This window comes from Cynocephalus volans, chromosome 9 (assembly GCF_027409185.1).
Source record: "Cynocephalus volans isolate mCynVol1 chromosome 9, mCynVol1.pri, whole genome shotgun sequence".
Taxonomy (NCBI): Eukaryota; Metazoa; Chordata; class Mammalia; order Dermoptera; family Cynocephalidae; genus Cynocephalus; species Cynocephalus volans.
This window is the reverse complement of record NC_084468.1, coordinates 147,706,994-147,720,599: the sequence shown is the minus strand read 5'-3', so window position 1 is coordinate 147,720,599 and position 13,606 is coordinate 147,706,994. Positions and strand designations below refer to the sequence as shown.

The following is a 13,606-nucleotide window of genomic DNA, read 5'->3' as shown; positions in this document are numbered from 1 at the left end:
GATCTCTGAGTGATTTTCAACATATTTCTTCTAACCTCTATTTTCTCATTTGACAAAAATAATTGCTTATATCACAGAAATTAAGGAAAATACATTCCTCAGTGGGGGCCTGATATTTTTTTTCTAAAAGCATGTCCATTTGTCATCTCTGAAGTTCGGCATGACCTTGAGGCTCACTTCAGGTAAACACTTCTCTTTAAGAACAGAGTGAAACACTAGTTACAGACACATTTTATGAAAGCACCTGCAACTTGAAGTACCTCTCAACTTCAGGGGTGGGGGGAGGGGAGGCAGGTGGACAGGTAGCGCGTGGCCAGGAGTTAGAGGTCGACTGCAGGCGTGTGTGTAGGATGCTCATGTCTGAGCCACGCAGCATTTCTGTGTGCTTGAAATTTTTCATAATAACATACAGGGGAGTCCACAAATGCGTGCAGGGTAAAAGCTGAAGTGGGCAGAGAAGTACAGCGCGGGAAGACAAGTCCCTTCACCTCTGCTCCAGCCTGCTTGTCCCCCCAGGTGCCTTCTGGATATTGCCAGTGTCACCCCCTGGACATTATCCCCTCGCTTTTTAGGGGAGGCCCAGAGACTCTCCACCTCTTGCGAGATCTCAGTACAAGCCAGTCTAAGCCCTCATCACCACGTCCCTGTCATCCAGGGCTTTCAACTGCCCAATGCTCCTCTCTGCTCACCCACCCGCAAGGGAGAGATGGTAAAGCCCAGGTGCTCCCAGCCCATCCGGTGAAGATGCCAAGGGAGACAGACTCATCACCCCTGGGTGACAAGATCTTTTCTTGCCAGCGTTAATTCAAGAATAGACTCCAACTATAGAAACGTGAACCTGCACCCAACAGTGTGCAAATACCCACAAAACTTTCAGAGATACACCACCTTGCAAGACACAGCATGGAAAGGGCATGCAGGATGCGTAGCCCAGCACAGAAGTCAGGGTGCAAAGAGTCCATGCCAGCCGATGAGAAAGATGGACGAAGGATGCAAACAGGCAGGTCACACGAGAGAAATGTGGCAATGAGTGTACTCCACACACACCCCATAAAGAGAAAGTCAACTTCACTTGCAAACAAAGAAAAACAAAGGAAGTTTTTCCACCCACCACATTTCTAATGGTTGGGAAAGAAAGCAATATCCAGTGCTGGGAGGGGCGGGGGAGGTCCTGCCCCCGTGGCACCCACCCTTTTCTTCACGTTTTCACTTGTCTCTTTTCCTCCTCTGCAGCTGGGGGCGGCAGCCCACCGACCCCGAGTCTGTGTTGTCTTCTGGTGCGGGAAGTGCTCCACAGCCACAGGTATCCATCCATGCTTGGGGAAATGCCAACCGCACCTGAGGACGATTTGCAGAAATCTGTGGTCAGGGGTTAACTCTACAGGAATCAGCACGTGTTATTTTCCAGCAGAGACCTGTTGTAGAGAAAGTTTGACTGGAGAGGACACATTGATACAGCCTTTCCGTAGCAGTGCAGCCTTCCCACTCTGCTCCACTTTCAAAGCCAATAAAAAGAAGGAGTTGGTAAGAAAGAGGGTGTGGGCTACAGGTGCACCAGCCCACCTCCTCGCCTGCTTTCTGTCTAGGCAGCACTGTACTGCTGGAGTCGCAGGTGAGGATGTTGGGGACGTGTGGGAGGTCAGACAGCATGCAGGGTGGGACGAGAGTGGGAAAAGAAACCAGGCCACCAGGCCACTGCAGAACTGTCAGCAACTGGACCAGCACATCAGCTTTAAAAAGAATCATACACACAACTAGGGCTTTGGTAAAAGCGACTGTAAAATCACAAGAGTTTGCCAAAGCAAATGTAATTTCACCCATGAATTTCATTAATTCACTATTTATTGGGCATCTACTTTGCACTGGTGAGGATGGACACAGCCCCTTCCCCAGAGCTTGTGTCCAGTGAAGGAAACAGACAAGACTGGAGAAGAGAGAAGGAAAGATGTGTGGTGCTCTCAGGAAGGCCTCTGTATTAGCCATGTCTTTCTCACCTTCTGTATTTCTGATGCTTTCACATCTGGGGTCTTGATGACCCTGGAGGGATGGCCCCTCCAGGGCTGGCCAATTCCTAGAAATGCCCAGCGTCTTGCCTTTCACAAGCAAACCATCAGGTCAGAGCCCATCCCCACTTCCTCTACAGGCTCTCACTCTCTGGCCCACTACCCTTTGCCCTGATCACCCCAGGGCCAGGGACAGACAACCAGGGACAGCCTCCTGCACCCCTTGGGGCCACCCTGTGCTCCTCACACCATGCAAGGGGAGGGCTCTCCATGCCTCCCACCCTGGAGAGGATTCGGCACCAGCCTGTGCTACAAACATCCTGGCACAGGGGTAGATTCCTTCAAAACTTCTGTGAAAGCTCCGTAAGAGAGTGCTTTGCACTGGTTAGCTTGGTATTTAATAATCTAGGGCAGGCAGGACCTTTCAAATACCAAACCCTCAGGCCCACTCTTCCTGCTGCGGAACAGGCTGCCACAGGCGCAGAGGAGGGAGGTGCACGGCAGCCTCAGCATCTGTCACCGCAGGGTCACATGTCTGTAACTCGGACCCCAAAGGAAAACACATCCGTTTCCAGCAGGCTCTCAATTGCCTTGTACAAAGTCCAGTCCAGGCCAAGAAGAGGGAAATCAGGCCAGGACAGGGTAATTTTCCATAAGACACTTGCGCTCCTCTCCCACTGCTGCTGCAGCAGATCACCATGAACTCAAACATGCACTTGCAGCATCTAACCCTTCAGAAGGCCAGCCGTACCAAATGGGTGTCATGGGAGAATCCACGTCCTCTGAGGCTGCCACACTCCTTGGCACCGGGCCCCTCCCGCCAATGCCCCTCTGACTTCGCATGGGGCCACCTGCATGATCCAGGGCACTTCCCCATCCACAGAACTCCTCACCTTAGTCACTTTGCAAAAACCCTTTTGCCACATAAGATAACATGTCACAGATGCTGGGGATTAGGGCGTGGACTTATTTTGGGGCAGTATTTCTGTCTACCACACTGCTGTAACCTAACTCGCCTGGCCTGCTGGAATTTGGGGCCAGAGCAGAAGGGTACAGGATCGTGCTTGTGTCTGACCTGGGCAACACCACATCCCTGGGCATGCACACACCCCTCGTGGAGGAGCGTGGGGATGAGTGCCGCAGGGTGGGGGCCTGGGACATGGCTTCCTCTCAAATAACAATGGCTGCTGCCCGTCGCCAAATGGCCACCAGCATCACACACCCAGCTGAGGACGGTGAGGACATAGCCACCTTACGCCTCATGGTGTTCTTGCAAATACTTTTCTCATTTCATGGACAAGGAAGTGGAGGAGGAGAATGAACTCCCCAGGGTCACACAGACCTGGGAGTGACCACGAAGGCTCAGTAACATCAGACGCAGGGTGCTGCTGGCATGGTTTCCCGCACATCTTACCTTCCCCTAAGACCAGGAGCTCTTTGGGGCAGGAGCTGTATCTCCCCTTTCCTTACTGTCTTCCCCAGTGGCCAGCAGAGTGCCAGGTATACAGTGGGTGCACAATAAGAGCCTGTTGCCTTGACGTACCTGCCTCGGCCTCAGGTACCAGGATGAAGCCAGCCTGAAGCACCCGCTGGTGAAAGTCTGAGCAGGAGGAAGAGCCATGACCCTCTCTCCACCGCACCACCGCCTGCCCCTGAGCCCTAGTGACTCATCCTCTGGGCACCTCTCAAGCCGAGGGGCCTGTCCCTTCAGTCCAGCAGTTCCAGAATCTACGAGCCCTGTGTGTGCCTCAGATGTGTCTTCTGTGTCCTCGACTTGAACAGTGAGAGAGATCTGAAGCACAGACGGTCAGCTCCTCTGTCCCTGTGTAGAGGAGGGCAGGCTGGAGGGGAGCCACTCCCGTCCTCACCACAAAGTCCCCTAGAACAGGCCATGGTGGCTGTTGGCTGGTCACTGCCATCTGCCCCAAAGGAGAAGGCAGTCCTCAGGCTGTGACACAAAAGTCCGGGCCACCTTCAGACCAGAGACCAGGAAGACAGTATCTCCTGGGGTCTGGGCTGTGAGGGGGAGGAACAGAATGGCCTTTCCCTGCAGGAGCAAAGACCAGGCCTCTCAAGATCGTGCAGCCAAGGCAGTCTCTGTGGGCACCCCCCGCTCAGGAAAGGGGAGCTCCGTGGCTCTAATGAGTCAGCCAGGACATCCAGAGGTTTCCGAGCAAGGACACCCCTTCTGGCATAAGGTGCCAGTACTTGGAGGGTTGGGAGGGCGTGGTAAGGGGTAGAAAGTGGGCCCAGAGACCAGAGAGTGGGATGCCCCAGAAGACAAAGGTTTAATCGCCAGGGCAAAATTATCTTCCTACTCTTACAAGAACTGGCTCTGGAGCGAGGGGGCTTTTTTTCCCCTTTCTGTGGGGAAGTGTCATTTGAGTCTGTCTCCATTGGTATCATGATGGCAGAAAACTAGGTGAAAAGTGAAAATACAGGGAAATCAAATATCATCTCTGTAACCTAGACGACAGCAGGGGTCACGTGGACCCCGAAGATGGAAATAAGATAGGCTTGGACCCTCATTCCTTCCTGTGGAAAATCCTATATCCTCTCCCCATACCTCAGAAGCGGGGATTCTTGTGTTTTCATGCTCCCATTTATCACTGAGTGAGGGCTACTACCAGATTCACTTAATGATTATGGATCACTTAAAATGTGTTCAACCAAAGCCCGTGGTACTGGATTAGAGTCAGAGGCCTCAGTGTGAACTCATGTTCAACTTACTATATACACAGATGCATGGACATAATCACAAAGATGCATAAAAACAGTGTTGTAAGAATATGGAGAAATTTAAACCCTCACACACGGCTGGGGAAACTACAATGGTGCAGCCACTTTGGAAGCAGCCTGAATGTTCCTCAAATGATTCAGTACAGAGTCATCAAATGATCCAGAAATTCCACTTCTGGGTATATGCCAGGAGAAATAAAACTATGCATCCACAAAAAACCTTGAATACAAATGGTCATAGCAGCATTATTCACAATAGTCCAACGCAGCCCCCACCCAAGTGCACCCAGAGGCCCAGCCCCCACCCAAGTGCAGCCACAGGCTCAGCACCCACCTAACTGCACCCACAAGACTACGTCCACAGGGCCAGCCCCCTCCAAAGCACACCCACGTGCCCAACCCTCACCCAAGTGCATGCACAGGCCCAGCTCCCACCCAACTGTACCCACAGGGCCAGGTCCCCTGAAAGTGCATCCATGAGCCCAGGCCCCACCCAGCTACACCCACAGGCCTGTCCCCCCTACCTGTAGCACTGAGCCCAACCCCCCAGCTGCACCCATGGGCCCAGTGCCCCCAACTGTACCAATAGGCACAGCCCCCATAAAAGTGAACCCAAGGGCCCAGCCCCCACTCAACTGCACCCACCTGGCCAGCCCCCACAAAGGTGCACCCGTGGGCCCAGCCTCCCTCAAAACACACACATGGGCCCTGGCCCCCCTAAAGCACTACCACTGGCCCAGCTGCCCCCCAAGAGCACCCATGGGCCCAGCCCCCAGAAAAGTGTACCCATGGGCCCAGCCCCCACCAAGCTGCACCCATGGACCCATACCCCCCAAAGTGCACCTATGGGTCCAGGCCCCCCAAATGTGCATCTACCAACCCAGCCCCACCCTAACAGCACTCAGAAGCTCAGCCGCCACCTAACTGCACCCACGGACCCAGGGCCACCAACTGCACCAAGGGTCCAGCACCACCCAACAGCACCCATGGGCCCATCCCCCACCCAACTGCACATACCGGTCCAGCCCCCACCAACTGCACCAATAGGTCCAGTTCTCACCAAAGCACACCCATGGGCCCAGCCCGCCCCCGAGTGCACACATCAGCCCAGTCCCCACCCAACAGCCCTCCACAGGCCCACCCCCACCAAAGTGTATCCATGGGCCCATCCCACACCTAACTGCCAACACGGGCCCAGCCTCCCTCAAAGTACACCCAAGGACACAACCTCCCGGAATCAGTCCATTTTTGTTGCTTATACCAAAGTACACCGAACTGGGTGATACACAAAGAAAATGAAATTTATTGCTTAGTTTCTGAGGCTGGGAAGTACAAAGTCCATCTGGTGGTGGCAACAGTGACCCAGGGGTATCACACTGCAAGACAGTGGAAGCAGAGAGAACAGAGAGAGAAGACAGACTCTCTTCTTTTAATGTCCTCAGAACCAAGCCTCTGTCCACCATTTTTAATCCATTCACTATGGCATGGTCCTGCAATTTAATCACTTCTTTAAAGCTCCACCTTTCAATTACCATAATAGGATTTCCCACTCTTAACAGTCACAGTGGGGGATGAGTTTTTAATAGACAAAGCCTGGGGGACACAATTAAGCTTCAGTGAATCTTAGGGGGACAGAATTCAATCCACTACACCCCCCCAAAGTACACCCAAGGGCCCAGCCCCCCACCAACTGCAACCATGGGCCAGCGCCCACCCAACTGCACCCACAGGCCAAGCCCCCACAGAAGTGCAGCCACGGGCCTAGCCCCCGCCAACTGCACCCACTGGCCCAGCACCCCAAAGAGTGCCCTGCTTGCTCCTGACTGTACCCATGGGCCTAGGCCACACCTAAGATAAACCACGGGCCCAGAACCACCAAAGTGCACCCCCAGCCCAGGCCTCACCAAGTGTGTAAAGGGGCAAAATCCCCTGAACTACACCCAAGGGCCCTGGCCCCAGAAAGGTGCATCAACTGACCCAGGCCCAATACAAACGCATCCACCAGCACAGCCACCACCCAACTGCACCCACAGGCCCAGCGCCCACCAACTGTACCCACCAGCCAACCTCCACCATAGTACACCCTTAGGCCCATCCCACATCTAACTGCCCTCATGGGCCCAGGCCCCACCAATTACACCCAAGGGCCCAGCCCCCATCCAACTGCACCCATGGATCCAGCTCCCGCCTAACTGTACCACAAGTTCAGCCTCCCTCAAAGCACACACACGGGCCCCGCCCACCCAAAGCTCTACCATGGGCCCAGCCCCAATCAAAGCACTATCACCAGCCCAGCCCCCACCCAACTGCACCCACAGGCCCAGCCCCCACCTAACTGTAACCACTGGCCCACCAACTGTACCCAAGGGCTCTGCCCCCAGAAAGGTGCACCAACATGCCCAGCCCCAATACAAATGCATACAAGTGCCCAGTCCCCACCCAACTGTACCCACAGGCCCAGCCCCACCAAACTGTACCCACTGGCCCAGGGCCACCAACTGCACCGAAGTGTCTAGCACCACCCAACTGCACCCATGGGACCAGCCCCCACCCAACTTCATGCACAGATCCAGCCCCCACCAACTGTAGCCATGGGTCCAGCCCCCACCATAGTGTATGCATGGGCCCAGCCCCACCCCAACTGCACCCCCGGGCCCAGGTCCCACCAAGTGTACAAATGGGCCCCGCCCCAAGAAAAGTGCACCAATGGGCCCAGCCCTAATACAAATGCACACAAGTGCCCAGCCCCCACCCAACTGCACCCACAGGCCCAGACCCCACCTAACTGCACTCACACCTTTGTTCTTTTTTTTTTTTTTCTAACACGTCTTTCATCACTGACTGATCAAATTCTACCCAATCTTGAAGATTCAACTCAGGTGTCATCCCACTGTAGGCATCCCTACTTACCTTCTTTCACCTGGCTTCTGTCCTGGGACTTCTCTTTTACATTGACAGTCACCATTCGATGATGACACAGGAGGTGCTCCGTTTCCCTGGGTTTGGGTTTCAGGACATGCCTCTGGCTCTCCAGCCACTCCTGGAGGTCTCAGGCCCCCTCCTCTGGGTTCTTCCCTGGAAGAAAGTTACTGTTGCCAGTTAGACTTATTTTTAGCACCACCATGGGGAAAATGAGACCACAAGGTGCAGGCTTATGCAAATCCAGTGGCTGGGTATGCTCAGTAGAGAGCACAGGACATTATTGAATGTGCCTGGTGCATGCGACAGGCTCTGACCAACAAACACACTCCAGGAAGAGAAAGAGTCAGCATGTGTAAGACTAATGTTACATAACTGGGAGCCACCCCTTAACTGAATATTCATTAGGTAAACAAACTATAGAAGCCGTATCCCGGCTGATGGCAGGGTTGTTACTTACTCTCCTGGAGGCAGCCTGCACTTCCCTGGCTGAGGGGTGTCTGCTTTACTTGGTATGGAAGTTACTTTCAGCAGGTGGCTGCTCACTCTCTGGAGCCAGCCTCCGCTCTCTACTGAACTTATGGATTTCTTGCTTTTGAGTTAGACTTGATGTCTATACTGAACTTACTTTTGTGTTAGACTTTTGGTTCTGGAGCTAGGCCGCACTCTCTCTATGGAACCTGTATTTCTTCTCTGTTCTATTAAACTAGTTCTCGCTTTCTTCCGTGACTCTGTCCTTGAATTCTTTCCTGTGGTGGAGTCAAAAACCTGACAAGAGGACTGGGTGGGTTGAGGATGACTATCAGGTTCCCTGCTTGGATCCTACCTCCAACATTGGTGTCATTTAGTCTCATAGCTTTAAACACCTCCTATATGCCAATGACCCCCAAACTTATATCTCTAGTCTTAACCCAGCCCCCCACCAAAGTGCATACATGGGCCCAGACCCCACCAAACTGCACCCATGGAGCCTGTCCCCAACAAAGTACCGCCATGGGAACAGTCCCGCTCCAAAGTTCACCCATAGGACCAGCCTCTACCCAACTGCATCTTCAGGCCCAGCCTACCTCCAACTTCACCCATGGGCCCAGTCTCCACCAAGGTACTGCTGCAGGCCAAGCCTCCCTGAAAGTACTTCCAAGAACACAATCTCCCCAGAGTACACCCAAGAGCTCAGCCGCTACCCAACTGCACCCACGGGCCCCACCCCCCACCAACTGCACTCATGGGCCAATCCCCCACAGAAGTGCAGCCATGGGCCCAGCACCCCAAGAAGTGTACCCACAGGCCCAGCTTCGCTAAAAGTACACCCATGGGCTCTCTCCCCACCCAACTGCACCACTGGGCCCAGCAACCACCCAATGGCACCCACGGGGCCACATCCTCATGCTGTGCGCCCCCCCAAGTGCACACACGGGACCAGGCCCCCCACAGCTGCACTCCAGAGCCCAACCCCCCCAATTGCACCCATGGTCCCACCCCTACCAAAGTACACCCACGGGCCCATTTCCCACCCAACTGCACCAACAGGCCAGCCATTCCCAACTGCACCCACGGGCACAGAACCCTCTGGCACAGCCTTCTCCCAAAGCACCATTGTGCCTAAAACCCACCCAAGGACCCACATGGGCCGAGTCCTGCCCAAGATACCTTCACAGGCCCAGACCCCCAAAAGTACACCCAGGAGCCCAGGCCCCCAAAAGTATACCCACAGGCCCAGACTGTACCCAAATTCACCCATGGGTCCTGCCCCACCCACCAGCATCCAAGGAGGCAGTGCCTCCCAAAGCATACGCACATGCCCAACCCCCACCCAAGTGCACGCACGGTCCCTGCCCTCCACCCAGCTGCACCCACGGGCCAAGCCCCCACAGAAGTGCAGCCAGGAGCCCAGCCCACGCCAACTGTACCCACAGGCCCAGCACTCCAAAACGTGGACCCATGGGTCCAGCCCCCACCCAACCGCACCCACAGGCCCAGTGCCCAACAAACTGTACCCACGGACACATACCTCCGAAAGTGGACCCATGGGTCCAGGCCCCCCAAAGTGTACCCACGAACCCAGCCCCACCCCATCTGTACCCACAAGCTCAGCCCCCACCTAACTGCACAGACAAGCCCAGCCCCCAGCCAACTCCACCCACAGGCCCAGCTTCCACCAACCTGTACCCACTGACCCATTCCTCCGAAAGTGGACCCATGGGTCTAGGCCCCCGGAAAGTGTACCCACGAACCTAGACCCACCCCATCTGTATGCACAAGCCCAGACCCCACCTAACTGCACCCACTGGCCCAGGTATCCCAACTGCACCCACAGTGACAGTGAGGGGATGGGGAAAGTGTGCTTTCCCACACCCTGCTGGGGGAAGTGTGAATTGGGATGACCTCATGGAGGTCATTTGGTTACAACCAACCAAACCACCACTACACAGTGTCCTTTGTCCCAACAACTCCACTTCTGGAACTGAACCTACAGCATGAAGTGACATGCAGGCATGTTTTAGTTATTGCATAACCACTCTTACTAGCAAAAGTTGGAAACATCTTACATGCTCGTCAACAGGGGCTGCTCAAATAAGTTACAGCATTATGCAGTTCAAGAGACTGCAGAACCTTCAAATGGTTCAGAAAAAAAGAGAGCTGATAAAGCAAATCAGTAAAAAATGTTAACGTGGTAAATTTAGGTATGGCGGGCAGACTAATGCCCCTCCTCCAAAGATACTCACGTCCTAATCCCTGGAACCTGTGAATATGTTAAGTAATATGGCAAGGGGGAATTAAGGTGGCAGATGGAATTAAGGCTGCTAATCAGATGACCTTAAAATAGAGAGATTACTTTGGATTATCCAGGTGGGCCCACTGTGATCACAAGGGTCCTCAAAAAGGGAAGGGAGTGAACCAGAGAGACAGCAACTTGAGAAAGATTTGGCCTGGCATTGCTGACTTTGAAGTCGGAGAAAGAAGCCATGAGCTGAGGGCTGTGGGCACCTCTAGAAGCTGTGAAAGGAGGACATGGGTACTCCCCTGGAGGTTCCAGGAGGGACCAGCCCTGCCCACACTTTGACTTTAGCTCAGTGAGGCCATGTTGGACTTCTCACCTCCAGAACTGTAAGCATATAAATGTGGACTGTCTTATTCCACCAAGTTTACAATAATTTGTCATAAAAGCCATCAGAAACTCATACCCCAGGTACAGGGTATTTAGGTATTCTTCGTGTCATTCTTGCAACTTTTTTTAAGTTGGAAGTTATTTCCAAAGAGTTACAAGGAGAAAGAATGCTATAGAACTTCTTTGTGTACTGATACGTTGCCCTGAAGTTTCCATGTTCAGAGTGAGCAGCACATGAACTTTTATGTAAAACATAAACACAACAAGTGAGGCGAGACAATAACAATAGTTTGTACACAGGTGGGAGATCCCAGAAAAGGGACCTAAACTGCTTACAGTGGCCTCAGGGGAGGAGGTGTGGCCTGGAGACAGTGGGAGGCAAACCTTTCATCATCAACTCTTTTGTACCTTTTGAATTCTGTCCCCCATGTAAGTATTTACTCCTTTATAGCGAATAAAAACATACAATCAAAGCAGCTGCAAGACTTCATGAGGCATCTGTGCCACGTGGGATTCCTGGAGGTGACTCGGCACTGGAAGCTTTTGGTTGGGGGGAGGGGACACAAAGGGCCACCACTCACCAAGAGAATGGCCTCTCTGATGCAGGCATCCCGTTGGTCCTTCCTCAGAGTAGGTACAGCCAGGTGGGTTAAGCCTTCCTCTTTGGCCTCAGTTACCTGTGGGGGGAGGGGAGGGCGACAGTGTCTCAGCCTGGACTGTGGAGAGAGGCTACCTCCGAGCCACCAAGTGCCAATACTGAGAGCATGGCCCTTAGAGCCAGACAGCCCTGCTCCAATACTGTCCCCTCTGCTTGTCAGCCATGGGAGACACCCTGGTCAAGTAACTGAACCCCGCCCCAAGCCGGTTTTCTGGTCTGTAAAATGTCCCTGTGGGGCCACCTCAGAATTAAACGACAGCAGGAATGGAAAGCACATGGCAGCTTCTGATACACAGTAATGGCAGCCTGGGCTCCTACTAGATTTGTCCTCCCTACCTGGTGAGGAAGGAGCTTTCTGCTGGGGTTAGGAGGCACGGTGCCCTGGACAAGTCCCAGTATCTCTCTGGGCCTCTAGGGTCTCTTCCATGCTAACACTCAGTGAGTCCTCGTGGGTCGAGGTGCTTGGAACACCCTTCTGGCAGAGCTCTCCTTTGAGGCCTGTCTCCTACAGCAAGTCCTCCTTGACTACACCAGTCTCCATGGAGCCCTCCAACACCCGAGGCAGCCAGTAGAGGGCTTTGGTGTGGGCTTTGGAGTCACACAGGCTGTGCTTCCAGTCCTACCCTGGCTGGTTGTGAGGTGTAAGCTAGGGGACAGCTGGCTTTGCTGCTCTGAACCTGCTTTCTCTTCTGAAAGGTGGGAACCACAACAGCACCCATCCTAAGGGGTTACAGGAGGAACCAAGGAGCAAATGTGAGTCAAGTCCAACCCTCAGTGTCCGAGCTGGGCATCCTTAAGTGCTGGGTCCAGAAGGTCCCAGCACAGACACTGCCAGGCTCAACTTCAGCTGCCTCTGCCATTCAAGGCAGACTTTTTCAGGTGCCTGCAGCCCCAAGGGCAGGGTGGAAGCTGCTACCCTCCCCGCTCTCCAGTCTGACTTGCTCGACACCCACAGGGGATCCGTTCTCCATCTTCCTGTCCTCCACTTTCTCCCAGACCATCAGCCCCTCCCAGCACCCCAACTCACTGACAACGCTCCCAACAACCGCCTCAGGCTCCCTGGCCTTCCGGACTCTCCTAGTCTCTCATCCCGCCCTCCCACGTGGCTTAGAACCTCTATTCACAAGGACACGCCAGGGTCCATGTGTACTTGCTCCTCTAGGTTCAGCCCCCATCTCTGGTCACCCAGATTCTCCCAAACGCTCTCTTCGCTCCCAGGCCTCTCTTTCACCACCTCCCTCAGGACTCACCACCCCCTTATTTCCCCTAAGGTCTCCCCGCTGAACCCCACTCCCTGCAGCCCCAGCCCCCCTCGTCCCCTACCAGCTCCCTCCAACCCTCTTCCTGCCCCGCCCACCAGGCCTCCCCCTCCCCCGACTCCCACCCTCCGCCCCTTCTTGCCCCGCACCCCGAGGTCTCTCCCCTAACCCGTGAATCTCGGCCGCCCCTCCCCCCGTCCCCGCTCCCCAGGGCTTCGGGCCTCTTCGCTCGTCACGCACCCCACGGAGTCTGTGAGCTTCTGACTGGGCCCCGCTCTCTTGAACTCTATGTCAGCCTTGACGATCTGGAAGAATTTCTTCATGGTGACAGCTGGCCCGGCGGCGGGAAGCCGCGAGGAACGAACCGGAAAAAATTGCGCGCCCCTGGAAGTCCCGCCTCCGCGCTGTCGCCCACGTGACGTCCGTCCCGTGAGCCTCTGTAGCGTTGCGTGCTTCGCTGGCCCAGGGCGACCGTTCTGCACTTTGGGGTCGCGTCTCTGTGGCATTTCCGGACTCTGTTGCCAGGGCGACGAGTGAGCTTCTTCCTGGAGGCCGTGCACCTTCCACGCGGTCTCAGAGGGGTGACAGGACTGGCAGGGACAAGCCGACTGATCCTCATGGAGAAATCTCTGGCCCTGTCCTTTTCCCTGCTCAGGATATTTCCCTGGATCCCCAGCGCTTACGTGACAAAGTCCCAATTCAATGTGGGGGCATTCAAGGCCGCCACCACCCAGCCCCGTTTGGACCTCAGTAGCCCCCCACCCACGTACCCTATGTGGGAGGCATTGCAGAGGATGCACCCCATTTGGGCGGACAAGACAGAAACAAGCTAATGGTGGCATATGTGTTGGGCTGTTCAGGCGGCAAAGGAGACACCCAAAGTGACAGCTAAAATAAACCTCATGAGTTGGAATGACAT

The 13,606-nt window shown here is 54.5% G+C and overlaps 1 long non-coding RNA gene across 1 annotated transcript; it reads right to left on the bottom strand.

The window, feature by feature from the left end:
• Nucleotides 1–232: 232 nt before the first annotated feature.
• On the bottom strand, nt 233–13,026 carry LOC134386152 (uncharacterized). Its single transcript, XR_010024454.1, has 4 exons — nt 12,928–13,026; nt 11,352–11,447; nt 7,653–7,817; nt 233–1,338 (listed from the first exon to the last, which is right to left on the bottom strand). It is a non-coding gene; the product is annotated as an uncharacterized LOC134386152 (long non-coding RNA).
• Between the last annotated feature and the right edge of the window lie 580 nt (nt 13,027–13,606).